The sequence below is a fragment of the Taeniopygia guttata genome, chromosome 3 (assembly GCF_048771995.1).
Source record: "Taeniopygia guttata chromosome 3, bTaeGut7.mat, whole genome shotgun sequence".
NCBI lineage: Eukaryota > Metazoa > Chordata > Aves > Passeriformes > Estrildidae > Taeniopygia > Taeniopygia guttata.
The window spans coordinates 109,864,086-109,891,445 of NC_133027.1; the positions used below are offsets into that span (position 1 = coordinate 109,864,086).

Sequence of the window (27,360 nt, forward strand, 5' to 3'; positions counted from 1 at the left end):
CAGACAGGGCCAACCATTACCATTCCTATTTATAAACTAACAAATAATCAGTTAGTGACTACAAGCCCTTTTGTACAACAAAAGGATATGCTGTGCTCTGAAAAGGTACAGGGCATCTCCAGATAGCTTGACTCATTCTATGCTGGCACTGATTAGAGACATTCTTCACCTGTAAATTTAGCTTCTTCCTGCTGAAGTTCATTAGGATGGATGATAAAAAGAAAGACACTGGTTCTGCTTCTTTAAATACAATAAAAGTAAATTTTATATGTATCTAATTATGGTCAGCAAAGCATAAGCACCTCATGTGATGAATTATTAAGGCTGTTTAAATAAATCTGTTGGAGAAGAGGAACCGTAATTTTTTTGAATTAGTGATCAGGAAAGAAGCCCCAAATATTCTTTTGCACCAGTCCCAGGAATGTCTTTCCAGGAGTGTCACAGCATAGACAGCCACAATACACAGAGTATCACCATACAATTTCAGAAGGCTTTAACATTCACCCATACAGAGTAACACCATACCTCATTAGAAAGCTTCAGCTGTCTGTCCATACAGAGTAACATCACTTCAGAAGGCTGTAAGTGTCTATCCTTGCTCTTCAGCCCAACCTTTTATACCCTGATGTTGATGCATGGCACCTGTGTGCCCTCTGTTCCCTTTGGTGGTTGGTCAGTGCCCCTGGGCACCCCATGGCTCATTGCTTTCAATGCTGCTCACCTGCTGCTCACAGCTGTGCCCATGGGGATGAGGCTCAGCCACAGCCCCACGCCCAATTACCACAAACTCTGTGCCTACACAGGACGATTCCAAAGTTATCTTAGTTGGTAAAATCCCAGCAGTGGGGCAATACAAGGAGTGCAGGATAGAGCAAGCTATGTGTGCATACCTCTTAGTTACAGAAGCAGCAGAGACAATAAAATTTGAAAACTTGCTCTTGGCAAAATTAATGAAAAAATGCCAATGAAAAAATTTCTTTGGTAATCAAAGAAAAAAACCTCAACACACACAGAAAAATACAGACAACAATTTTAAAAGCACTCTGAACCACTACAGTCTCCTTAAGATGACAGATCTGAAGAGAAGTCCCACTTCTCTCACACTACCTGCTCTGCCTACCTACTATCTACCATGTGCTGTGATACTGGAGCCAGACCTTTTGTTTTTGCTTTCTCTTGTCTGAGTCTTTTGTCCTGCTGCACCAAAATTTCCCAGTAAACTTCAGACATCTTGCCTGAGACTGGTACTTCCCTGCAAAAAGTCTTGATTTTGATACAACCTGCTAAATAAAAAGCTGTCTTGTAAGAGACATTCATTCTAAGTCATATTGCTTTAAGATCAGTAGCATCGTGGTAAGGATGTAAGAGCAGCACACTGAATGGACTGTACTGTTTTTTCTACTGAGTTTAAGGGCATTTGAAGAATCTTTTGTAAATGATGCCATCAAGTACTGCCCAGAGAGGGAAGCTGCATGGGAATACACTGAGGTCACAGCAACCTTACCCAGCTTTCGATTTCCCTCCATGCCTGCCCTCGAGTGCAGCTTAGCGTGGGATTCTGACAGCAGGAGGTTCCCACTGAGGGCCTTTGGCTTCATCTCTCCATCAGCCTCTCAGTTCTTCTCAGGGACTCTCCATGCACTCTGAAGAACAAAGATCCCAGGCATTTGTCTGGGGCTCTGGGAGCTGCTTGCTGCATTCTTTCTGAGGAAACAGCTGGAAAGTTGCCCTCCAAAATTCATCTGCGAGCTGCATCCCCTCCAGAGGTTTTATCAGCTGCTCATTTCAAGCAGGTTTTTATAGAACAATGGGAGAGCTGGACTGGATGAAAATAACTGGATCAGTATGTCTTCACCTGTCCCAGGCACCAGATCCTCAAACCCAAATCATTCTTCACAAAGTCCCCATGTAAAGCTTTTTACAGATGGAGAAACACACAAGCCACTTTTCTCCCTCTTCCCATCTCACCATCCTGGACTCAGAGGTAATGAAAAGTTACACATACTGTCTGTCTTGGAAAACACAGCCACCTTTGCCTCCTTCTGTCTGAAAACTGACTGGACAGGCTAAAAAAGCTCTCAAGTCCAAAGGATTTATCAAACCAAGACACAATGACATTGATGATGAAGAACATAATGAAAAGATGCACAATTTAAATTATCTTCCCTCTTAGGAAAAAACAGAAGGAGAGAAAGACAAGAATCCTCTTAGATCACAGGAGGATTGTAAGAAAAGGGAAGAACTATAAAATTTAGTGTGCAATGTTGGCATAAAATCAAATGGGCATGAATGGGTTATGAACAAATTTTGTTTGGAAATCAGAAGCAGATTTATAAACATCAGAGGAGTGAGGCTCTTGAATGGCTTCCCAATAGGAAGCAACACAAGCAAAAGCCATTTGATAGAGAGATTGAAAAATTAACTAAGAAAATCCTGCAACATAATTCCCTGCAATTACAGAAATAGTGTACTCCGTGACTCAGGAGGTCTCTTTCAGCCTTGCACACCTCATCCTCTGCTGAGCCAAGACAGGATAGATAAATAAATAAAAACTAGAGACAAGGTACATTAAAAATGGAATATTGGCAGAGCAGCTAGAATAAGGGTGAGTCTGCTTTCTTTATTAAGCAAATTTATGGAAGTTTTTTTGAGTGACATTTATTCACCTTTATGTACTTATGTATTTTCAGGTAAAAATTTGGGTCATAAGGGAAACAGGACTAAAGTTCCATGATATCTATGATCACCTGCAAGGAGCAGGATGAAGGTGAAACTTCCCACCTAGCATGCAATCAGTTGACTAAATTGTTAGAACTCATTCTTCACTGACCTGCATCAAGGGATTAAAGCTGTCAAACAAACTGTAAAAAGAGGTAAGTAAGTGAGAAAATTAACAAAGAAAATCATGCAGGAAGAATTCAAGCAAAACAAAGAAGTCTCATAGCTGAGAAATGTGTGTAGAAATATCTATAGAAATTATTATCTATCTTTTTCAGGTTTGACCAAAATTTTGCTGGAAAGAAGTTCCTGAAAGCATTAAAAAGAGCCAGCAGGAAGAAAACACATTCTATTTCTGTGTTGAAAAGCCCAGGACAATACCACCCTATTCTACACACAGGAAAACACTAAACACATGAAGCTGAAAAAGCATGAAAAATATAGCACTGTAACATTAGAAATCATCTGTGAACTCTCCTGTAGCACATCAAACATGAGGCATTCATTCATCCCCACAAATGGAGCCAGTGTTGATCTATAAGCTGCAGCACAATATTACACATTTCGGTTCCATGATAAGCTGCAGCTCTGTATTACACATTTCAGTTCCATGCATTTAAGCCAGACACACATTCCCAGGGGATTGAAAGAACCCACTACAGTGAGCTGTGCTTCTATTTCAGATCATATCAGAGCATAACAAATCACAGTTTCAGACAAGAGGCTCAATAAAGCCAGTAGCATGATAACTTCATGTATATATTCCTTCCACACATGCAGCCATGTGTAGAATCAAATCCACCTCAGGCCTTTCAAACTGTACAACTACAAAGTAATGATCACTCTCATACCTGCATATATCCATAATTCATCAACATATATACTCTTAAATACACATCATTTATTACATACTGTTGTACAACAGTAGCTATCTAACCCTGTCCACACACATAACACTGTTTACCATATCTGACCTCTCATATTTGAAAAAAAAAAAAAAAGAAGAAAAAGCAGAGAAAATAAATGTTTAATGCAGAAGTTCTTTTGGTGGTGCTGATTTTTCATTCATGTCCCATACAAAGTGGTCCTCAGAAGCAGAGTCCCTTTATGTATTTGGTAATGCACCAGCTCCCTGTGACTGCTGTCCCACAAGAAATTCTGAGGGCCAAGAATGTTGCACTGTTCCCCTGTTGGTCTACATTTTTGATGTCAAAGAGGTTTGTAAATTAAATATGGAAGGAAAAAAAAGAAAGGAAAAATAAAAGCCATAACTTAAAGACTGAACTTTAAGTTATGGGGTTTTTTTATTAAAACACCTTACAGCACCCTGTGCAGATTATCAAATTCTTCTGAAATATGAAAAGATTTCTGTTAATCACTGAGTAAAGATGAGAGACAAGACTTCCAAGAGAGTGCAAATATTTCTGAGGTATGGGATGTTATATTTCCCTAAAGAATTTTGCATTAGATGCCTGGCTAATCATGTCATTTCGTTCTCAAGCTGAGAAATTGAAAATTTCTCTCTGAGCTATTTTGATTGACTGGGCCTTGGGACATGAAGTCAAAAGCATGAGCATAAGTATCCAAACTTTCACAGCCACTTTCCTCTTGTCCCTATTGTGCTCTAAGTTGGAGCACCGTAGTAGTTTAATTCCTTCCACCTAATTAAGTTGCATTGAAAAGGTAAATGAAAGCAGGAAAAAACAGCTTGCCTAGAGTATGTTTTCATTTTTCCACTTTAATTTCACCTACAAGTCAGCCACCTTAAACATGACATTGGATGATTGGCAAAAGCATAACATTATTGCTTAAAACCTAACATCACTAGAAGTCCTTGTTTGTTCTTGGGTATTTTCTTAAGTGGAAAAAAAAAAAGGAAAAAAAGAAAAGGTTTTTCAACATAAATAAATTCCTGAAGAGCTTCCAACCAAAATGCTTATAGTATTAGACGATGAAAGAACTGTTAGGGAAGTGAACAAGAAACAGGAAGTTGGAACTACCTGGCCAAGTTTCACTCTATAACCTGAGTAGTGTGCCATTAAAAAATAACCAGCACAAAGAGTGAAAAACAGCTTCCAGTACAAATATATACTTTTATGATCAAGTTCTCCACAGACAGAAATTTAATTTTTTCGTAGAGAATATGATTAAAAGACAGTCATTGTTTAAATCTCAGGAAAAAGGGGAAGCAGATATACAAACACAAAAATATAAAATTTGCATAATATTTAAAAACAGTATCTCTTTTTTCAAAAATACAATATCCTGCCAAAAGGTTTACTCTACACTACAGTTATTACACATCATTGCAGGTATTACAACAAACCCTTTGCCACTGTCACACACAGTCCCTCTGTCCCAGCCTGAAAGAAACCATCTGTAGTTCAGAGGTTTTGATTTCTAGATGAGCTTAATGCAAAAGCCCTCATGAAACTTTCCTCTGAATCAGGAAAAGAACACAGAGCCTAAAAACACAAGGCTTGTGTAACACCAGTGGAGTACTGAAAAACCACAATCAGCTGGGAGATGGAATGATCCACAGGGCTGGTAATGGAATACAATACGTCCTTCTACCAGGTCACTAGGCTGAATCTGTTCTGGATGATGACCAAAAACCATTCCCATTTGATTACTGCTCATGTGAAATTAATTGATCAAGGCTGTCCCGATAAGCGAGCAAGTTTGTCACTTGAAACAAAAAGATCCACGAGGACTTCTGCTGGCAAAACCTAATGAGATTCAAGATGAAGCCATCTCAAAATCTAAATAGTCAGCTCACTGTCAGGAATCTGACAATGCTGGCCAAAAAAATTTAAAAAAAAATTAAAAATTGAACAGAAAGATGCTAAATGTCAGTTTTGATCCATTGACTGACTCAAAACACGCAGCTAGAGAGCAGCACTGGGGAAGGTGACTCAGCCATGGCTCAAGGCATCACTTATTCTCTGACTGAACAAAGAGATTGCAGTCTTCCAAATCTGTCAGTTTAACAGCTTTTACCCAAAAGAAATTAATTTTACCTTCTTAAAAGGAAAGCAAAAATAAATCTAACTCACCAGCACAGCTGTCCAAGATTTTTTGAAGATAATAATCCTTCAGCTTACTGGGATCTGCACTTAATAGACAGATAGGGTGCCAAGAGGTAGTTCAGCCCCAGCTGTCAGTGCACCTTTCTATTCCAGCAAACCCAGCTTCCTGCCTTTTAGCACACACAAATTTGGCATATTTAATCAAGTGTTCGTTTTAATAAAGTATCAAATTGCCAGAAAAAAATATTTTTCTTGCCTACCAAAAGATAAAAATTGAGCCTTTAGCATGTTTTGTTAGGAAAAAAAAAAAAAAAAGGACAACAAAAATGTTGCCATCTTGAGGCAAACAATAAAGCTTTTACTTTATTTTGGGTCTGTTTCAGCTACTGTAAGATGTACTAAAACAAATAAACTCCTCCATCCACCTCTGTATCCCTGTATCAAGTCCTGAACCTAAAAGTATATGATAATTTCCAGTGTGATGTCAAAGGCACATGAGAGTGAAGCACTGGTGTGAGCATGCACATACATGCACACAAACAAATACAGTATTTATAAACCCACTGCTGTAAGGGATTTGGCATTTATTTTTTTAATTAACTGCAAATGATAACACAAGAGCTTTTCATCTGAGCTTGGATTTCATCAGCTGCTGGAAAAGATTCTCTTGGAGAAATAAAATTACAGTGTTTCTTCATGTACTTTCCATGGATTTCAAAATAAACAGAAGTATATGGTGATGACAGTTAATAAAGAGATGTAGGTAAAGTTACAGGTAACCTCCACACCCAGAAAGAGGCTGCAGAGCTAGGCACACACAACACATCATGTTGGTTAAATGACAAAACACCCAGGTGAGGAAAAAAAGGGAAGTCCAAGTGAAAAGAACTGGGAAGGGCAATTGCAAAGAGAGCCATTAGCCTTCCTGCTGGCCCTGGATATTACATCATACACAACATGGCATAAAAGAGATTTCATTGTTTGATGCTCCCTCTGCCCATACACCTTTCTCATCATGCCACACTTCTCAAATGTGTGACAGCAGGAAACTAAAAGTGATGCACATGACTTCAGAACTGCTTTTAATCTCTACTCCATTTCAAAAGTCAGAAGCTGCACTGCGAATCAGTTCCATGCCACACCCCACCCCTTTCCCTCCCCAAATCTGACAAGATGGTAAAAAAACAGCCCTGAGTATAAAATTAAATATTTCCAATGAAGGCACTGAGAAGTGCAGCCCTTACTAAATAACATCACTGACAGCTGCCACCTTGTTTTTTTCTTCTCCTAATGAACCTTTACAATCCATGGTCTCCTGAATTTATGAAAAAGGAGGAGGAAGAAATCTCAGCAGTACCTTATTTGGTCCCTAGAAAGCTAAAAAACTTCCTACCCCTTTTTCTCTTTTCAGGCTACAAAACACATCAACTTGATACATACTTCTGCCAAATGCTCAGAAGATTATTTCACAGGTTTCAGGGTGTAGCAAAAAGAACAAAAGGGATTTCGCCAGTGCTTGATTTACTGGCTGGCAAAGTCAATGCAGTATTTAAATGTGATAATTTAATGATACATTAGGTCACTGCCATGTTTTTGAGAGCATAATTAAAGTGGTACAGTGCCTAAAATTTTTTTAAAGACCTCTTGTTCATTATTTTTCACATTTAAGAAATAATACTCCCAACAATATATTGAGATTAAAGAGAGAATGAAGTTTTCAAGGATTCTGATTATTCTGGTGAAGAAGATAAGAACTTTGGAATTACATATAATAAAAGGTAAATCTCAGTCATCAATTGTCTCAGACACGAAATGATAGATGTACCTATGTGAAGATGAAAGTAAATTAATTCTTTGGAGGATCCTTATCCACATGAATATTGACAGATCTGACGTAGTCTCCTGGGATAGTCAGAACTAGCTACATAGAGGTATCTACTTCACTGAAAATATTCTTTGGGGAACACATTCCTGCATTAATTCCTTTCCACATCCACCTTCAGAGCTATTAAATCTTATTTACTTTCCTTCATACTCTGTGCAAGTTAACATGTTTTGATCTTGCACAGGACAACATCCTGAGAGGTCTCCACTTACACAGATAAACTTGTCCCATGTGTAATGGAAAATGTGGCATTCCAAGCACTAAAGCAGAGACAGACATACAAATCAGACATAAAACCACACCTATCACTCTTCAGTATAAAAAACTAGCAAATCTCTTATTGAAGAAAAGAGGAAGTTACTATGTTACCAGCACAGTCAGACTTTGATATGAAATTGGGGTTTTCAGCTGGAATCCTGGTTCTGTTATATAGAGCAGAAAGAGGCTTTAGCTGCAACAAAGAACAAGGCCAGATTCACCACAGCTGTGTGAGCCCCAACAAACCTCCATAACCTGTGGTAACATCCAGCACTTCATAACACTGGAAATATTCTGAGCAAAAGGATTTTGCAGTAAGCTTCATCAAGTAAACCATTATAAGATGCTCAAAGATTAATTAACCTGAAGCTCTGTGAAAAAAATGACATGAAAATTATATTAACAATCAAGCTGACAGTAATTTGTCGAGTAGTCATGAGTCTTGCTCTGGCTAAACTCACTTACAGAGTTACTGTCAGTGTAATCAAGTAGTAGACAAGTGCTGCAATGGCAGTCACAGAATTTATAGCACTGCCAGCATGCTACAGCAGGTAAAAGGATTAATGGTCTCTAATGAGAAAAGCTATTCAAGGAAGCTCCACTTCTTTAATTTAGTATAAATACAGGTGGAGGATCCCTTTACATTTTAAATATCACACACAAATGTCATATTAAGCTAATGTTTTGGGAACTCTGCAGGAGTTAACTGTATGACCTCAGCATCTGCCACAGACCAGACTTACAGTGTTGACTCCCAGGTACAAAGTAACTCGAAGGAAAACACTTGGGAGCAAAATAAAACAAATACTAAAGTGAATTTCCAAACAACACAGTAAAAATCAGATCTGGCACATCATACTATCTTCTCCATTTGTGAAGAAAAGATTTTAATTTGAAATATAGGCAATTAGGAGAATTAAACTGAAACAACTACAGCTATTACATCATGCAGACAAATAGTGGGGAGATGCAACTTTTAAGAGCTCACTTGGACATCAGTGATGGTGGAGGAGACACTTTGAATGCATAAATTAGCCTCCTATGAAGGCAAGCATCTTCTAGGTTCACATGTGTCTTAGAGTATCTGATAGTGCCATCATTCTCATTGAACTTGCAATCTGCTCAAAGGGAAGTGAAAAAGATTCCTCCATAAGTTACTGAGGCAGTAGTCAAACACCTGACTAATGCCTGTGAGTTCAGAGCAGAACTGAAGAGGGAAATCTTTCCTCTGATCCAGTAAATCATTTTTACAGGCCATTCATACCTGAACGTCTAATGAAGCATAAGGAGTATAAAGAAATGACTGTTTTTTTCTTGAAAAACTACTAACATCACACGGATACACTGCTGTACAACAAGCTTTTTACTATCTCTTGCAGGTAACAAAGTTGTATTCTCTTCACATACTCCACTGATTCAGCAGAGGTAGTAGAACTCTAAACTTTTCAAAGAGACATAATAATTGTTAGTCATAATGACTGCGTTCCATATGGTCATTCAGTTCTTTTAATCTGCTTTGCCCAGCATGTCTCACATTAAGGACTCAAAACCTGCAAATCTCTCCACTCCACTGCAAGTGATTTGTAAGGAACAGGAATACCATCAGTCAGAAAAGTCTTGTTCTAGGCACAACCAAAGCTCTGGGTCACAATAGAAACATCAAGTTCTAACAGATGCTGGCTCAGAGGGGGAATTGACAGATCTGGTCCTTCTCTACTCACAAGAGAGCTGCATTGGTTAAAATAGTATCTTCATTCCTTCTAAAGCCTTTGATTTAAACAAACCCAAATTCCTACTCCACAAAGAAGAATATTTTACACCCCAGGTGATACATAATCAAGTATATGCACACAAAGGTGTGAACACATTATTGCTGCATTTTCTAACTTTTTGTTTATATGGGTGAAATATGGCACAATTGTCAGCCTCTTTTGGCGGTATTGGGATTTCTATGAGGAAAGCTGTACACCTGGACACGACCCTTCCCCTTTCCCCAAACTACATGACAATATGCCATTCAGTCATGAGGGTTTACAGTCTTAGTCCCTTGTAGATCTCTAACCTCTACTGTACTGTACACCGAGGAAATGTTCCCATGTCAGATGCCCAATTCCAGTCTGCAACTTGATCAACACTAAGTGACAGCTCCTCCTCATCTTCCACACCGCTGTCAAGAGATTCTATACTTTCCCTTCTCTTCCTGATCCAGTATGACTCCACAACACGCTCCAGAAAAGATAACAAGGTCATAACCAGGCTCTAACACATTTCTCTTTGCAATTCGTATCATCTCGTACAAAACGATCAAACAACAAAAAAACAAAAAAACAAAAAAACTAAAAACATTGGCTGCTCCAACTGGATGCGATACGTGCTACAGCTCTGCGCTGGTGTGAAGAATTTTTGGTTTAAAGGTTTAAAACATCTTCGCATTTCCACCGGCGCCGCGTCAGGGAGCCGGCTGCGGCAGCAGCGCCCTCTGCCGGCCACGCGGGGAATGGCACCTCCCGCCTCTGCCCTGCCAGGGCTGACCATGCAGTCACTTAAAATTTAAACAAATATATATATAAATATATACAACATTTGCCCGGCAATACTTTGGCACCCAGATTGACACCGACAGCACGGTTTTTAAAAGTTCTGCTAATCGCTGTACAAATCTCAGCGCGTTTAAGACTTCAACGCGAGGCTTGTGTTTACTCTGGAAAAGTAAATGACAAGGCATTTCAAGCTTCTTGAAAGTTTGGGGATTGTTTGATGGCTTTTTTGTTTGTTTGTTTTTTTCTGAAATCTTTAATCATATCCTAAGGAAAAGCCAATTACAACGCTTTCTGTCCTCTCACATACAAAAGCACTTGCTTGTTTCTCCTTCCTCACTCATGCAGCAAAGCTTCTATGTGGAAAGAGGATTTTAAAAATAGGAGCACAAACACTGACAAATCGTCAAAGTTTTTTTTACACTTTTATTCTGCCTCCATGTTTTTCCAGCTGCTCTGCTTAAAAGAAAAAAAGAAAAAAAAAAAAGAAACACAGCTTGCAAAGAACATTACAAATTAAGAAACTGGAAAGCTCTGCAACCCGAGGAAGAGGATGTGCCTCTAGCTTGACTTACCGATTTCATCCAGATGTATATATTTTCCTACTTGCTTTTCCCAGCGGCTGAGCTCAGTGCTCAGGAACGTCCATCCCCGTGTCAGGGAGAGGCAGATTCCCCACGCTGGATACTGCTGAGCGAGCGGAGCTGTGCTGCTGCTGCTGTTCCTGCTGCTACGTGCGCTCCCTCGGAGCCGGACCGGGAACTGCTTCCCATTGCCCGGCGCCGCTGCGGGGCTGCGGGAGGCAGGGCCGGCCCCGCTACCGCGCTGCGCTGTCTTAAAGGGCCCCGTCCCCGCCTGGCCCCGGGAGAAACCGGGGGGAACCGGGGGGAACCGGGGGCAGCCAGCGGGGCTCCCCCCCGCAACCACCGCCGTGGGCGAGACACGCTCTCCTACGGGAACGGCATCCGGAACGCTCCTCCACGCGGCTCTCCGCCGCTCAAGGCTCGTCCAGGTGTGGCAGGGCTCGATCCCGGCTCCCGTCGCGATCCCTGTCACTTCCACTGTCCCCAAGCCATGCGCTGCAGTAGGAATGAGGGATGCCCCCACTCAGCTCACTCTACCTTAAGAGATTTTATTCCCTGTAATCATTTAACTGATTAAAACCCCCTCATTTCCTAATTTTTCCTCTCCGTTCGTTCTCCAGATAGCTTTAATCCCGTGTAAACCGCTGTTTCTACCGTGTTCGCTAATTTCTGACTTTTAAATCTGATTTTAATAGCTAGGCTAATGTGGGGAAGTTGACCGCCTTGTGTGTCTTGCTGTCTGCAGTGAAAGAAACCACATTCTCTGTTAAATAGAAACACTGAAATTCAGAGATAGTAACACCATCTGCAAAATCTCTTTCTTTTCAACTCATGGAAATATACGGTTTGCTCTTTGTATATGTAAGACATTTGCAATAACTGCATCGTCTCGTGATGACAATACCAATCAACAGAAATCACAGGCAAAGTCATATGTAGACACACACGGATATGTGTATCTTTAATGACACATCCAGAGAAAGCAAGTTACTGCGGGAAAATGCTGCCTTCAAACTCACAAGCCAAACCAAACCAAGTCACCACTGGCCTGTCTTCTCTGCCTTCACTTAAATCAATGCACAAAAAGCACAGAACAGGTACAAACTGCTTGCAAGCCTTGATGTCTTTCTGTTTTTTTGGTCCTGTGGAGGAGAACATGGGTACAAACAGAAAACTGAATGCCACCTTGTTAATGATAATGGTCCATCACAAACAGGCTCAGTAGGTACCCGATAACTACTGGCATTAATGCCTTCTGCCCTGTAAGCAAAGGAGCCATCTGGCCACATGACTAAATTACAATTTTCAGCACTATGAGCCTTCTATGAAACCACAGGTACCCATCAGTTCCCCTATGAGCTGTACTATGCTCCTGCCTTTCTCAGCATAAAGCCTGAGAAAGCGTTGTATTATTTACATATGCAAACTACATGTGATGCATGGTAGAACAGATCTTAAAATTCCATCTGTCCTCTCCTCTGTTCACACATTCCCATTGGCCTATTAGTCCTCATTTTCCATCACATCTCTAGCTACCACTTTTTTTATCTCTTCTTCGAAGTCCTTCCCCATTTACTCCCTCTTTCCCCATGCAGAACGTACTTCTGTAGCTGATCCTTTTGAGCTCCATCTAATTGCCTTGCTCCTCCCCACTCCTCATCTCTTAACTTCTCAGTTTCTCACTGGAAGAGGAAAGAAAGCCTGAAAGGAGACCTGGGAATGATTAACTGGTTCTTTCTCTTGCATCCTTACTGCAGCAAAGGTTCTGGAGACAGTGACCTGTATCCAGCCCCAGAAGCTAACCTGCAGCAGCAGGCCAGGACACAGGGTTTAGGCATGCTCACATTACCAAAGCTCCCAGATCCACGCTGAACCATTTATAATGATACAATGAAACAAAGATAAATGGCCCTTATCCATTAGTTAAAAGTTAATGAAACATCTTTAACATCTTTCCCATCTTTAAGACAAAGCTGTCATCCATTTGGTGCCGTAGCTAAGGTAGTTCTGACATGTTCAAAGCAGGCAGTGTCTGTCTACAAGACAATAAGGGAGGGTGCTGCAGTGGATGGGAAATTGAATGGCAAAGATAGCAATGATGGAGAGAAACTGGGGGCTGGAGGGAAGCTAAAGTGATGCTCCACTGCTCCACAGGCACAAAACAAGAGCAGGCAAAACACTAGAAAGTGCCAGCAGGAAACAGGCTTGTGCCACTGAAAGAATGATCTCATCACCATAAATGTTAAGATAAAAAAGGAATATCTGCAGTTCCTGACATATGTTGCTCCTTACTCTCCTCATAATCCCATGTGAAAGCTGGCCCCCTCTCACCGCAGCATCTGGATGTTCCATTGACAGAGCATTGTCTCATGGCTGCAGCACAACTCCTGTTTTCTATTACTGGCTCTAGGAGAAATGTGTGGTATATTAAACAAGGACATAGAATTTGGATTCTGCTGCATGCTTCAGTATTTAGTCACCAGTAAATGAAACTAGTTAATAACTAATTCTTTCTGTGACTCTCTTCGCTCAATTACAATGAAGTGCCTTAAACTTTGGTGTTACATAATTCAGTACTTGCATTAGTAACAGCTTGGAATAGAAGCTGATGGTGAATCCAGTGGTTTTTATTATTAAATACTGAACTAGAGATACCTCAGAGAAAACTGAAAAGTGTCGCAGTTTGCAGAAGTGTTTGATTCAGTGGAGCATTCCCCTTGCACAAGAAGTGACATTTAATAGGAGGTATTTTGCTGTCTTAGTTTATAGGGAACAGCAAAACTAAAAGTCCTGCCAAAGGTGTAAAAAAAGAAAAAGGTGTGTTTGTCTCTCTGAACAGTGCATCACATAATGTCTACTTTGCAAGGCAGCACAAACATACCTGCAAAGGCAGCTCCTCCTGAATTTAGGAATAAAACTATTAAAGAAATCACCTATTTTCACAAGAATTTGTAGGTTCTGAAGACCAAGGTCAAAACCAAAAAAGCTGTAGTATTATTTGTGTATAAGTGCCCAGAATAGTTAGGAGTGAAAAGGGGAAAAGGACATAGAAAATCAAATTGTTTGCTGCTCAAAACCGTATTCCTTTCAGAAGATAGAAGCAAAAGCTTATCTGAGATGTTGCTCCACCTCTGTAGAGATGAAGTGTTTGTTAGATCCCTCATCAAAACAAAAGGCCACGGGTATATTAATCTAACAACAAAAGTGTCCATTGTGAGAGGGCACGCAGTGCCAGGCTGCCTGCTCCATCTGCCAGGGGCAGTAAACACCACAGCTCTGTGCTTGGCTGTGTGCCCTGCCTGACACCACCAGCCCGTGCAGCCACAGGCTCAGCAGCTCAGTCACCACAGGGCACAGGGCTAAACAGCCCTTTCCTACCCTCCCATCGCTCCTGCAGGCTCTGAAATGCCACACGGTGTTTTGGGCATCCCTCCAGCCTGAAATACAGAGCAATGCTCCTGCTCTACACTGGTGCTGGGTGTAATGTGGTGGTGGATCCATCACTATTGTCACTTACTAATGGAACACACAAAATTCTGTCCTTTGCTGCTGAGGGGCTGAAATGAGGCAGATATAGTCAATATAATAGAAATGCATGTACGTTCTTTTAGTTTATATAATGCTCCTAAAATTATTTTTAACTTTAGGCTGAAATCACACTGTCTGATCTAAAGGCTGGATTCCACTCTCACTGACTACCAGATGAATAAAGACACTTCAATTCAGGGATACCTGTATATATATATATACTTTTTCAGATTAAAGTTTTTCAATCCTAACCTTATTGTAAATGCAGGTGAACCCAATGGGAAGAAATGGCAATGTCTGACTCAATTCAGAAGGCTGAATGATTTCTTTATTATAACTATGCTAAAATACATTAATATACTATAAAAAAGGGAAGATACTAAAACTATATACTACTTTATCTAACCCTAACAGAACTTGTGACCCTCTCCCAAGAGTCCAGCCCCAGGTGGGTTGGATTGGCCATCAGGCTCAAACAATCCTCACCAGAATCCAATCAAGTAATCACCCCAGGTAAACAATTCTCCAAACACATTCCACATAGGAAAAACAAGGAGCAGAAATAGAAATTGTTTTCTCTTTCATTTCTCTCTGTGCACCTCTATGAAAAATCCTGAGAGTGAGAGAAATGTGCTTGCCACATAACCTAACCAACATCTTTAATGTTGTTGATACATCACTTTGAGTACACCTGCCTTGAGCTTTTAAAGAGTAAAGATCTGGTCAAAGCTCATCTGAAATAACATCCATTATTATTTAAAATTTATAACTTGTAATGCCACAAGATTTTTTTTGCACTTGATAAGCCATAATGTATGTACACACTTGTGCATGCATGTATGTATTTACACATGAGTATATTCAGGATGTTTGAGTGAAACTGTGACAGGGTTAGCTTGCATCTGATTTATTGCTGTCATTATTTTCCTGCAGCATTCTTTACACTGTGGAAGAATATGGGTTTGTAAGATGCCACTGCAAACCCAGCACAAACATTTATTTTTTTGTGAGTTTATTTTCCCAATTTAAAATTTTGTTAGAAATAAATAAATAAATTTGTTCATAGAAACTAAATCTTATCAGATCTGTAAAAGTTATATAATTAATGGAAGTTACAGCATTCAATATTAAGACAATTTCTTAAAATGCCTGAAATCAATGTACTAGTTATCAAGCTACTTCTACTAATTGTTCTTAAATTAAAAGACTGGGTTTTCCTTTTATAAAATAGCCCACAGCACAAAATTTGGGTCAACTTAAACTGCATTAAAATCTGTATCCATCACAGTAAGATGCTGGCGGGCCTTCCTGAAGGCAGCACATTTCAATTTTCATCCTTTTCCCTGTGTTGTTTACAGCTCCTTGTCTTTTATTGGCTTCTCAAGCCCATTAAATACTTGACCCTGTATTGGTTAAGATATAGTGAGTGGTCTGCACAAGTTGTGTGCTGGCAAAGGAGCATGAAAAGAGAGAGAGAAAGAGAAGAAAGAAAGAGAAGAGAGAAAGAAAGAGAAGAAGGAGAAAGAAAGAGAGAAAGAAATAAAGAAAACATCAGTATTTGCTGCATCTCGGATAACAGCTATGGAAAGAAGAAAGGCATTTACTCTCCAAAAAGAAGACACTTAGGAGCTTTTAGAGAGTGAGTCGTCTTTATCTCAACTGGAAGTAAAAAGAAAAAAATATGAAACTTTTACAAGTGTTGTTTCTTTTTTCCCCTGTAGTTTTCCTTGATATATCTCAAACATCTTCAGAGAACCTCCATTTTCAGATAACAGCCCAGCTCAAATCCACATCCCTGAAGGCAAGAGAGTCATAATCAGCCAGAATTAGATTAAATTTCCTGTCACTAAAACTCTGATCATCTGTGGGCAATTAAAGGTAGTTACCAGCCCCGACAACTGTAAATATTTGTAGTCAGCAACTTCATCATGGCTTCATTTGCCTCCCTTGAAGAAATTTGTGTTGTTGTTCACACCTAACACATTATGGTCATTTTGAACTTCTTCATGATATTTTGCACAGACCAGAGCTTTAGAAAAACAGTTGTTCAGATGAATTTCATTTAGGAAACTAGAGGGCACTGATTAGTAAAATGGAATCTTCCTCTGCCTTCCCCTCATTTTTGATTGCTTCCTTCTATTCTGTATATGTTTGCCCATCTTCCAGGGGAATAATTTTAATTTTAAAAGTCTCTGTTCTACCAAATGGTCACGTCACAGAAAGATGCAGTATGCAGACAGGTGATCTGTATCACAAATATTATTATGCATATGTTGCTGTCTATATTTTACTAAATATGTCAACTAAGGCAGCTGGCATGAGTTTGTCCCTAGGCAGCTGTTCCAATAATGGTCTGCTTAATGACATACTTCGATGTTTTTCATTTGAAAGAATTTTTTTGCCTTTTTGAAAAAGAATCCAAGCTGATTAAGCTGCACTGCAACATAAACTTCCAGTAATAGTAATTAAAAATTAGTTTGGGCTCTGAATGATCAGGGGTTGTTTTGCTTTTTATTCCCCTGATATATGCACATGGACTTGTTTAGCTGCATAGAGGGGAGGGAATTGGGGGCCTTTTAAAGTTTTGGGAGTGATTAGGAAATACCTGATGTTGTATTGACCATCATTTAATTACCAATGATCTAGATCACCAAGTTTTGTTCCAGCCAAGAAAAGGGCATTAATATAGTCAGAAGTAAAGCCAGTCTCCAGCTTTGAAGACAGAGATCTCAGTGACTTCCAGGAAAAATCAAAGTGGTTTATATCAAAGGAACAGAGAAATGGAAATGGAAAGGCTACTTCCCCTTCTTATTCTGATACAGGATCTAGGCCAGATCCTTTCCTCTGGTTGACACAAAGTGAAAGTGAAACAGTAATGTCAGTTTTTAAACTTTCCTTGTAACTCTGTGGTCTATAAGCTGACAGAGGCATGTTAAAACCCTAATGCCAATAGAACAGCCTTGGGATTTTTAAAATGATACTTGGCTACTACTGGATCCTGAAACAACTGCTCAGCAGGCAGGGAACTCCAGCTAAATATCCTCCTTTTTGCAGAATTCTTGACTGAGCTGTCCCACTGCTCCTGTTCTACCAAGAAAACTCACTTCCTTTGAAAATTACTTCAATATAGCCAGTTCTGAGTGCTTTAAAATGCTTTGTAGCATCTCAGTGGAAAAAACGTAGGCAGAGCAAAAAGTCCTGGATCAATCAGTGATGCTGCACAGGGGACAACATTTGCTTACTGTGTATTCTTTGCAGGAGACCTAGTAGAATTAGTTTCAGTTAGTGTGTCTTGCTAAACTCTGATTATTCATATTCTTGGAAGTTTACATCCAAACTAATCAGCAGCACTGATCCCCTAGTAAGAAGCAGAAATAATTAGGAAGGCAGTTGACATTATTATAGCAATTAACTGCAAATGACATTTAGTTTCAGTATTTGATAGCCACTCTTTATTTTGGCTTTGAGGCCTTTGGTGTTTTAGTCTAGTTTGGGTTTGGACTTTTGTTTGTTTGTTTTGCTTTGGGGTTTTTTTGCCCTCTCTCTATTAAACTACTCTTAACCTGCCCTGATTTTTCTTAGACATAATTTTCATCACATGAAATCTGTCCTACTTTGTGACACACACTTTCCCAAAGGATACTTGACCTTCTTTACAGGAATTCCTGTATGCTTAGGAGTCCTGGAAGTGGGACAATGTTCCTACGGAAAGGTGGCTCCTTGCTTCTAGGCAAAGGATACTGACTTGCTTTCTTGGAAATCTGCTGGACTGTGAGGGTGAGGGCAAGAAAGAAGAAAACTGTCTTTGTTGTACTTGGCAAGAGGGTTCATTTGACAGGCAATGCAGAGCACCCATGCTCCAGTGAGGTGCTAAGTAGTACATGCGTGTTTACCAGAAGGCAGAGTTGCTCTGGAGACAAAAAATACATTTCTTTCTCTGTGAAGCAGTTGAGTGAAGAGGGGCACACCCAGGTTCTGCAAGCTTTAATTCCATCCTGGCAGTCTGTGCCGGAGGGAAACTTGGTGTATGCCAGGAGAGCAGCACATATTTAACCAGGTAGTGGCCCTGATTCTATGGAAGATGTTAATGCACAGGCTGGCCCTCTCAAACTATTTGCTTCTGGACCACTGCACATGCCAGAGAAGAACCTGGTCACCTAGAGGGATGTAGCTAATCAGGAATGAATTTTTCAGTTTTTGAAAAGACTTCAAAAATGTAAAATAATAATATTTTAAAATTATGGGGAGCAAATCTGTACATTTTGAATACAGAACCATACACTTAGAGAAAACTGGAGCTGTGAGCCAAACATCATGTTTTGTTTCACATGACAGAATCTAAATTTAGCACTTGTATTTTTTGTATTGGTGTGTGTGAGGTTCTAGCAGCTGTGGAAACTATTTAGGATACTGACAGTATCATGCCTTTGGAGACAACCACAGGAAACTTACTGCTCAGTTCGTCAGAAGGATGGTGAAGCTTGAGCCCTGACCACTGATTTACCAGTGCCCTGCCCATTCACATCAGGCACCTTCTTAACTCTTCCACACTCCACACTTTACACATTCCATGTAAATACTGCTGCAGAGCTGGTGTCACTGGGGAGCTGGGTCACGAGAACTCACAGCATCACATAAAGTGCAAATACCAGGGGGAGAAAAGGCTTCACATTATTTTGTCTCTGTAAATCACTGTTGCAAGTCTACAAGAGAAAATAGAAAGGACACTGAAAATCATGAGACGCTAGGGGAAGGAAGGAAGGAAGGAAGGGAGGAAGGGAGGAAGTGAGGAAGGAAGTGAGGAAGGAAGTGAGGAAGGAAGGAAGTGAGGAAGGAAGGAAGTGAGGAAGGAAGTGAGGAAGGAAGTGAGGAAGGAAGTGAGGAAGTGAGGAAGGAAGTGAGGAAGGAAGGGAGGAAGGGAGGAAGGGAGGAAGGGAGGAAGGAAGGAAGGAAGGAAGGAAGGAAGGAAGGAAGGAAGGAAGGAAGGAAGGAAGGAAGGAAGGAAGGAAGGAAGGAAGGAAGGAAGGAAGGAAGGAAGGAAGGAAGGAAGGAAGGAAGGAAGGAAGGAAGGAAGGAAGGAAGGAAGGAAGGAAGGAAGGAAGGAAAAAATCAAGAACATTACTAAACTACCATTTCCAATAAGTCTATTTACTAACTTACAAGATATGCCTCCAGTTTAGACTACAATTATAATCAAAACCAAGTTAGTATGTTGGCCCTCAGACAGAGTAATGGTGTAACTAACACTTATAGTGCAGCCTAGATACCAGCTCTGTTCTGCTGAAATGGTGATGGGGTAAAAACACAGGTGGGATTGGAGGTTACAATTTTTTGCCATTAGGATATGTGCTGCTTCTAAACACACCTTGTTTTTCCATTGCTGGGTCTTGTTTGCTGTAACTTTGCTCTAAAGTTGAAAAATCATCTTACCACCTTGCAGTATCCTGGTGAATGTAGGACATATCATACATGTTTAAGAAAACAAAATGATAGCTATTTTTTTCCATGGTATTCTGCTCCTCTCCCATTCCCCATATGCAAATCAGTACTAACCTGGATGATCTGTGTAGTTTCTGACTGGCTCTTCTCTTTCTCTCTGTAGGACTCTGTTCAGTTCAGTTCCTCACTGTGCAGGAAGAGCCCCACTTCAGATGAATTAGTACAGCTGCTTTGACTACAGAGATGGTCGTCTAGAGAAACAATTGCAAAGAAGTAGTTCTTTTTAGCTTTCTCTCAATATAAAAGGCATCTCCAATGTTTTTTCACTTTCAAATGAAATTACAGAAGAAATATGTACATAGGTTCCTATATGGTCTCTTATTTTCATTGCAAGACTAGTCTTCTTCACTGAAGCACTCAGCAGTGCTCTTAATATGCTACAATCAAATAATGCTACAATCAAATCCCATAAGAATATCTCACATTTTCCACTATATCTTCAACACTGATTGCAACTGCACTGTGGGCAAATTGATTTGTCACTCTATACATTAACCGTGAGTATAGGGATCATAGGTGATAATTTATAAAGAAAAAGAACCACCTTTTTTTCTGAACATAGCGTGATTAGCATACAAAGTATGTTTTTCAGATGGTACAGAATTATTTGTGTTGTCTTCTTTCTATCAGATGCTCTAAACAGATGATTTCCAGGATTTATAAGGAAATCTGTTTTGAATTATCTGCTTTTATCATTCAGCTAATTTTCTTGTTGTTGGGTTTTTTCATTAGTTTTTATTAAAGCCAAATGAGTGTGCTCTAGGACATTCCACAAATGCTGCTGTACTGCCACTTTAGGAAATACCATTAAGGCGACCTTTTCCTTGTTTGCTTCCCATGGTATTTAACTAATCTGTTTTAGAACAAACATCATTAGAATTGTCAATTTCTCCGTGTGTGTGCCTTAAGGTTATTCATAGAAACTGTAGTCTTTGGGGCATAACAGAAAAACAGGGTTTGTTTTTCCCTCATTAACCCCATGAAGTAATGGTATCAACTGTAACATAGGTCTATCAACATTAGCCAAATTCAGGCCTCTCTGTCTCTCTCTCTTCTCCCCACCCCCCTGTAAGTGATACTGGGGAAAGACACCACATTAGAATCACAAGAGAATGAAGTCCTCTACCCAACCTCAAACTGCATATAGGACAGGAAGAAATTCCTCACCCCTCAAAAATCTCCACCAGAATTCCTGATTTTTCCTCTGGTGTCACTTATTTTAAGAAGATGTGCGACAGTCCATCACAAATAGTACTTTGGCCAAAATAATAAGTGCCAGCTGTGATAACAATTCTTGAGCTGCTTTGATGCAGCCATGAGAAAAAAAATAGGTATCACAGAGCACAGGACTGTTAAGGCTGGATGAGACCTCTGGCAGTCATCTCCTCCAAACCTTGTGCTCAAAGAGGAGTCAAATAGAGAAGGCTGCCTGGAGCCCCATCCAGTCAGGTTTTGAGTATTTTCACATGTGGAGCCTCCACAATGTCATTTAGCAACTTGATTCAGTGTTTTCATTGCACACACATTAAATTATTTTTCTTATGTTTAAATGGAATTTCCTATCCTTCAGTTTGTGCCTATCAACTCTCATCCTGCCACTGGGGACCACAGAGAAGTGTTTGGCTCCATCTTCTTTACTGCCCACACCAACAAGTATTCATATACATTGATAAGCAGTCCCAGGTCTTTCACTCTCTCCTCCTATGTCAGATACACCAGTCCTTTAACCATCTTTGCAGCCCTTTATTTCAATCTCTCCATCTCTTTCTTGCCCTGCAGAACCCCAGAACTGGACAACAACCCTCCAGATGGTTCCCATCAATGTTGAGCAGAGAGGAAAGATCATTTGTTTTGACATGCTGGCAGTTTTTATTAATATTTCCAAGGCTGTTGTCCGCCACAGTGGTACAGCTCAGGCTCATGTTCAAATTGTTGCCTACCAGAACTCCGAGTCCTTTTGCACAAGGCTGTTTTCCAACTGGTTGGCCTCAGCCTGTACTGATGCATGAGGCTTTTCCTCCTCAGGAAAAGGTATTTTTGGTATTTTCCTTGGTTGAATTCCATGAGATTCCTATTGAGATGCCTCCAAACAGCACTATAACCTATCTGGTCTATCAATTTTCTTCCCAGTGTTATGTTGTCAGCAAACTTGCCTAAGGTACAGTCAGTCCCATCACCCAGGCCATTAATTAAGATGTTAAACAGTTTTGTATCCCAGAACTAAACCTGGGGTAATGTATTTGTGTGGCCTGCAGCTGATCTTTTTGCTGCTGACCACAATCTTTCTAGCCTTTCTAGCAGCTCAGCTAGCTACTCAGCCAGTCACTAATCACATATCTAGCTCATAGCTCATCAGTTTGTCAATAAGGATGTTATGTAAAAGTGTCAAAAGCCTTACTAAAGTCAAGATAAACAGCATCTACCAGTCTCTCCCTACCTTATGATAGAAGGCTATTGGGATGGTCAGGAATGATTTCTCCTTATGGATTTGTGCTGAGTACTTCTGGTCATATTCTTGTCCTTCATATGTTTGGAATTGGTTTCTAGGATGGTGTATTGCTTTACCTTTCTAGGGATTGAGATGAGGCTCCCCATTATGTCCAGACCACCTTTCTTGTCCCTCTTGAAGATAAAAATAACAACTGCTTTCTTCCTGTCCTCAAGAATCTCTCCCAGTGACTATAACCTTTCAAAGCTAATCAAGAGTTGCTTCACATTGACATTAAACAGCTCCCTCAGCATTTTTGGGTGGTGGGACTTGTTTATTTGTACAGTTCAGTGAAATATTCCCTAATCCAATTCTTATTAATCGAGGGTGAGTATTCCTTACTCCATATGTTGTACTCACAGGTCAGACAGGCACAGGATTTCTCAAGGTGAGTACTTCCAGTGAAGATTACAGTGAAGAAGACTTGAGCATCTCATCCTTTTTTTGTGCCACCAGGTCCCCTAGACTATTCAACAGTGGGTTTAATTTTTCCCTCTTCTTTCTTTTGCAGTCGTTCTCCCTTTGTTGTCCTGTATGTTCCTTAGCAGACTCAAAGCCCTGTAGGTCTTGGCTTTCCTTATCCCACCACCACACATTCAGATGGTGACTATATTCATTACAAGTCATCTAACCATACTCCCACCTCTTGCTTACCTACACATGCCTCCTGACACTTTTGTTTCATTCCCTACTCATCGCGATGAACTTGAGTTTAAAAAAGGTGATCCTTGAAAGTCACTGGACTTTCGTGGACCTCTCTTGTTGTCTGATAGCATGTCTGGTGGAATTCTTTCAAAGGGGTCCCTGATCAGGCTACAGTCTGCTGTCCTGAATTCTAAGGTTGTTATCCTGTTTTTTTTGTACTGCTCCCTCCTCTCAGAATCCTAACTCTGCTATCCCATGGTCACTGCAACCAAAGTTATCCTTGACTTTCACACCCCCAGTCTGTTCTTCCTTGTTTGTAAATGCCAGAGGTCCAGTAGAGTGACTCTTCTCTTCAGTTCAATCATTATCTGTGTTAGGAAGTTGTCATCACTCCAAAAACCTCCTGGATTTCTTGTGCTCGGTGGTATTGCCCTTCCAGCAGACATTGAGGTGGTCATGAGCCTCCTCCAGCTATCCAAAGAAGGTCTTCTTTACTCATTCTTTTGATCTATAACAGGCATCCATCAAAGCTCTGGTTTATTTCCCACAAGCTCTCAACTGTCTTGTGGTGCATCACCATGATGAGATAGTGTGAAACAGATGCTATAATTGTAGAACCATTTCACAGCAACATCAGACTCCTCTGCTGTAGCTTTCCTTCCTGTGTTTTTAGGGAACACTCAGAAATTCAAATGGATGTTGTTCTGGGAGACCTCATGCCCATTCAAATCAATACCACACCTCGGGGTCAATTTAAATCAGTTTCCCTGTATACCACAATTCCTTCCCAGTTTGCTGATGTTGATATTTCTTTCTTAGTCTCCAGCATTACTGCCTGGGACTTCACCACACTAACACTTGGTAGACTTGTACCTCTGTTGTTGCCTTGGACTGGCTAAAATTTAAAACATTGCTACTTTCTGAGAAATAAGTTTCAACAAAACCTTTGCATCTCATCAAAATACAGAAACCCTCACATGGGCCTGTTTACTCTAGGGCTCTCTTCTAGAGGTTATCTCCATTCATGTCCTTGTCACCACTTCATGATTCAGTCTGTCCTTATATTCCTTGAAGAACTATCTTTAGTCATGCAATTCACATGGCATCTTCTCATCCCTGAGTCTTAAAGTGAGGTAGCTTGTCCTACAACATTTGCAATTTTTCATTCTGATGAAAAAACTGGATTTGAACAGGAGACCACATCTTTGTTCAGCCACATGCAATAACTCTAATCTTACTTATCAAGCAGGCCTGCTTCTTTTTATAGTATTACTTTCGGTGTGAGCATTGTTTGATTCTCTATTCACACATACACTTATCAGTGCCACAGCATCTCACTGTGCAATGGAGTGATCCTTGTCTCCACCTTCCTAACACACCCTATAAAAGAACTAGGACGTAGCATCTGACAAGAATCAGCAGTCCTACTTCTGTGTAATGCTCATTCATCTCAAAAGAAGTTCCTGCCTCAGCTGACACTAAGGCAGTGAATGCATGGAGTTCTAAGTAGTATTGCCTGGCAAACTTTCTATGTGCAGTCCTAAGTGGTTTTCTTAAAAGAGCTGGCAGAGATGGAGTAGAGAAGGAGAGGTTTAATGCCAAATTTCTTTACTAAATGCAAATATCAACCCCCTTGATTAACAATCTGACATTCCTTAGCAAAGATACACTCTACTTTTGAAATATTTACCATTCCTTTATTTTTTATAACCTTAAGAAAATTTGGGAGGAATGTGAACTGTTTTGGTTTTTGTCTTCCTATGATGGCAGAGATTTATTTATAGCCGGGAACTGCAGGACAGTTCTCACGTGGCTGCTGAAAATTAAAACAGCATGTAGAGTTGTGTTTTGCTTTACTTTTATGCCTTTGCTGCTACAATCTCTCCCTGAGTTCTCTAAACCCCTGGTATTGTAACCAGAGCCACATTTTGCATTGCTACAATTGCAGGGTTATGTAAATTCCAAAGGCTTTAAAAGAAAGGGCCTGCAGATTCTGCTCTGCGACACAGGGAAGTTGACACAAACGTTTAAGCCAAACATCAAGGGAGAGACAAAAGTATTCATAAATTGTAAAGAGACAGGAAACCTAAGCCTCAGCATCATCCTGAAGTTTTCTGAACCTTTAGAACTTACTGGTTTCCTTTAAATTGATTGACCTCTCATTTTCAGTGTTGTGCTTTGCTAGGGCCAGGGAAATTTTCTTCAATCTCTTTTGAAAATCTTCATATGTTCTCTCCCATTTTTCACCAGTGTGTACAGGTTTACCCAGAAGAGCCAATAAAAGAATATTCTACAGGTACAAATATTTTCAGATTCAAGGAACTGTATTTTTTCAATGATGATGAAAATGTGCATGTTGAAATACTTTGCTTTAGTTGTGACTATTTTTATATTAAGAAGAAAATCAAAATGAAACAGAAAACCCATACTCAGAAAAGTTTTGAGATAAGATTTTAAGAGTGTGACCTTCTAAGCAGTCTTTATGGCGCTTAGGGTGGGAAGAAGTGCAGTACATGCTACACATCTGTCTGCTTCTGAGTAACCAAGTTGTAATGCTGACATTACCTGAACATTTCTGTGTGGGCATGGGCAAGCCAATTCATGTCTCTGACTCTGTACTCTCTAAAAGAGGGATAATCATGCCTGACTCACTCAGTGTTAGAAGGTTCTGCCTAAGCTCATTTTAGTCCCTGGTGTTTAGACAACTCAGCTAAATGAGAAAAATATTTAGCCCACTTCTCTAGATTTGCTTCTATTTAAGTTCTAAATCACCATTAGATAAATCATGTTTAGAGTTTAGACAAAAAACTAGATTACCTTATTCCTGAAGTATGTGGAGGTTTTGGTCAGCACGCTGCACCCCAATCACTGGAGTGTGCTAATGGACTCATGGACTTTGTGAAAAGGTGCAGTCAGAACTTCCTAGCCAATTCAGCTGATAAGGAAGAATGAGGCTGTGATGGCACTCCAACATGCTGCTTTCTATAGCTGTTAAATTTTATAGTAAGCCTTAAACTTACTGCAGTAGATAAGAGAAACAAAAACAATGAAACAAAAAAACCCAAACAAAACAAAACAAAACAAAAAACAACAAAAACCCCAACAAACAAACAAACAAACCTGCACAAAAACAGGAAAAAAAACCCCAAAATCAGCAGGGCTTGCTGATTGTTCACACACATCTTTGGTGCCAGGTCAGTCACGGTAAGTGAGATAGAAAATGAAGCACTGCAACCAGGTAGGTCAAGCCAACACAGAAGGAGCATTCCAAGCTATTTCCAAGCTGTCATATTTCAAAAACAATCATTACAGTTGAAAAGACACTTTTAATAGTGTACAATAGTTCCTATTCACCTGGTAGTTACTGTCACTGCACAGGTGGCAATAGCTATTATCATTATAAAATTGTACCTGTTTAAATCTGACCATGAAAGACAAGAGCCACTTCTAAAGGTGCAGCTACACAAGATCCCTGCACAGCTCAGAAGTTTCTACTGGTCTGGCATGTGTTTTTATTTACTTGGAGCCAGGAATTGCTCTGTGGAGCTCTGATCCTGATCATCACTGTGACCTTGTGCAAATGACTGAATGCTTCTGCACCCACAATTTCTTTTGAAGTCAACTGATGGTGTGTATGCTCACCAGTGGTGGAGAAAAACGCAAGCCCTACAGGCTAAAGCCAAAATATGTTAGAGTTGTGGTGTTTTGAGTTGCATCATAAATTATATAAATGTTTTACACAAAAACTGAAGCATCAAGAGATAAGGAATATTTTTGTAAATTTTGTCATTTAATTGTACCAGTAGAAGCCAACTCCCAGACACAGAGCTGTGGAGTCCAAGGGACCATCTATATTAACAATTTTTGGAAGAGGACAGTTTGTTCAAAATCTGTGTTGAGTGAGAAAAAAGCAACCATAAGACAAAAAGAAACTAGAAATCAAAGTCAGTTATATTAGGCTGTGTCCCATTCTTAGTGTACCTAATCATAAGTATCTGAGAACTATGTATATTGCTGAATCAAATAAAGCACTGACCAAAATTGTTACTTTATTTTATAAGTTATGCTTTCTGATAGTCTAAACTGTTGTATTTTTTTCCTCACAGATTACTAGCTTAGTGCTCAAAAGCACTGTGGAGCACAGAGAAGAAACTCTGATATCCTATAGTACTAAATTCCCCAGATTTTG

The 27,360-nt window shown here is 40.0% G+C and overlaps 1 protein-coding gene across 5 annotated transcripts in view; it reads right to left on the bottom strand.

Annotated features, from left to right (window-relative positions):
* Nucleotides 1-27,360, bottom strand: part of DAAM2 (dishevelled associated activator of morphogenesis 2) — a 201,415-nt gene that overhangs the window by 162,798 nt on the left and 11,257 nt on the right. The window contains exons 1-2 of one of the 5 annotated variants that reach the window (XM_072927611.1): nucleotides 11,003-11,138; nucleotides 8,002-8,083 (exon numbers count right to left, since the gene is read on the bottom strand). The exons of 1 other annotated variant lie outside the window; for it this stretch is intronic. The gene's annotated coding sequence lies outside the window, so the exon portion shown is untranslated. Of the gene's footprint in view, nucleotides 1-8,001; nucleotides 8,084-11,002; nucleotides 11,164-20,092; nucleotides 20,230-27,360 lie in introns of those variants that run through there. 3 more of the 5 variants (XM_030269211.4, XM_030269212.4, XM_072927613.1) reach the window with 3 other exon arrangements.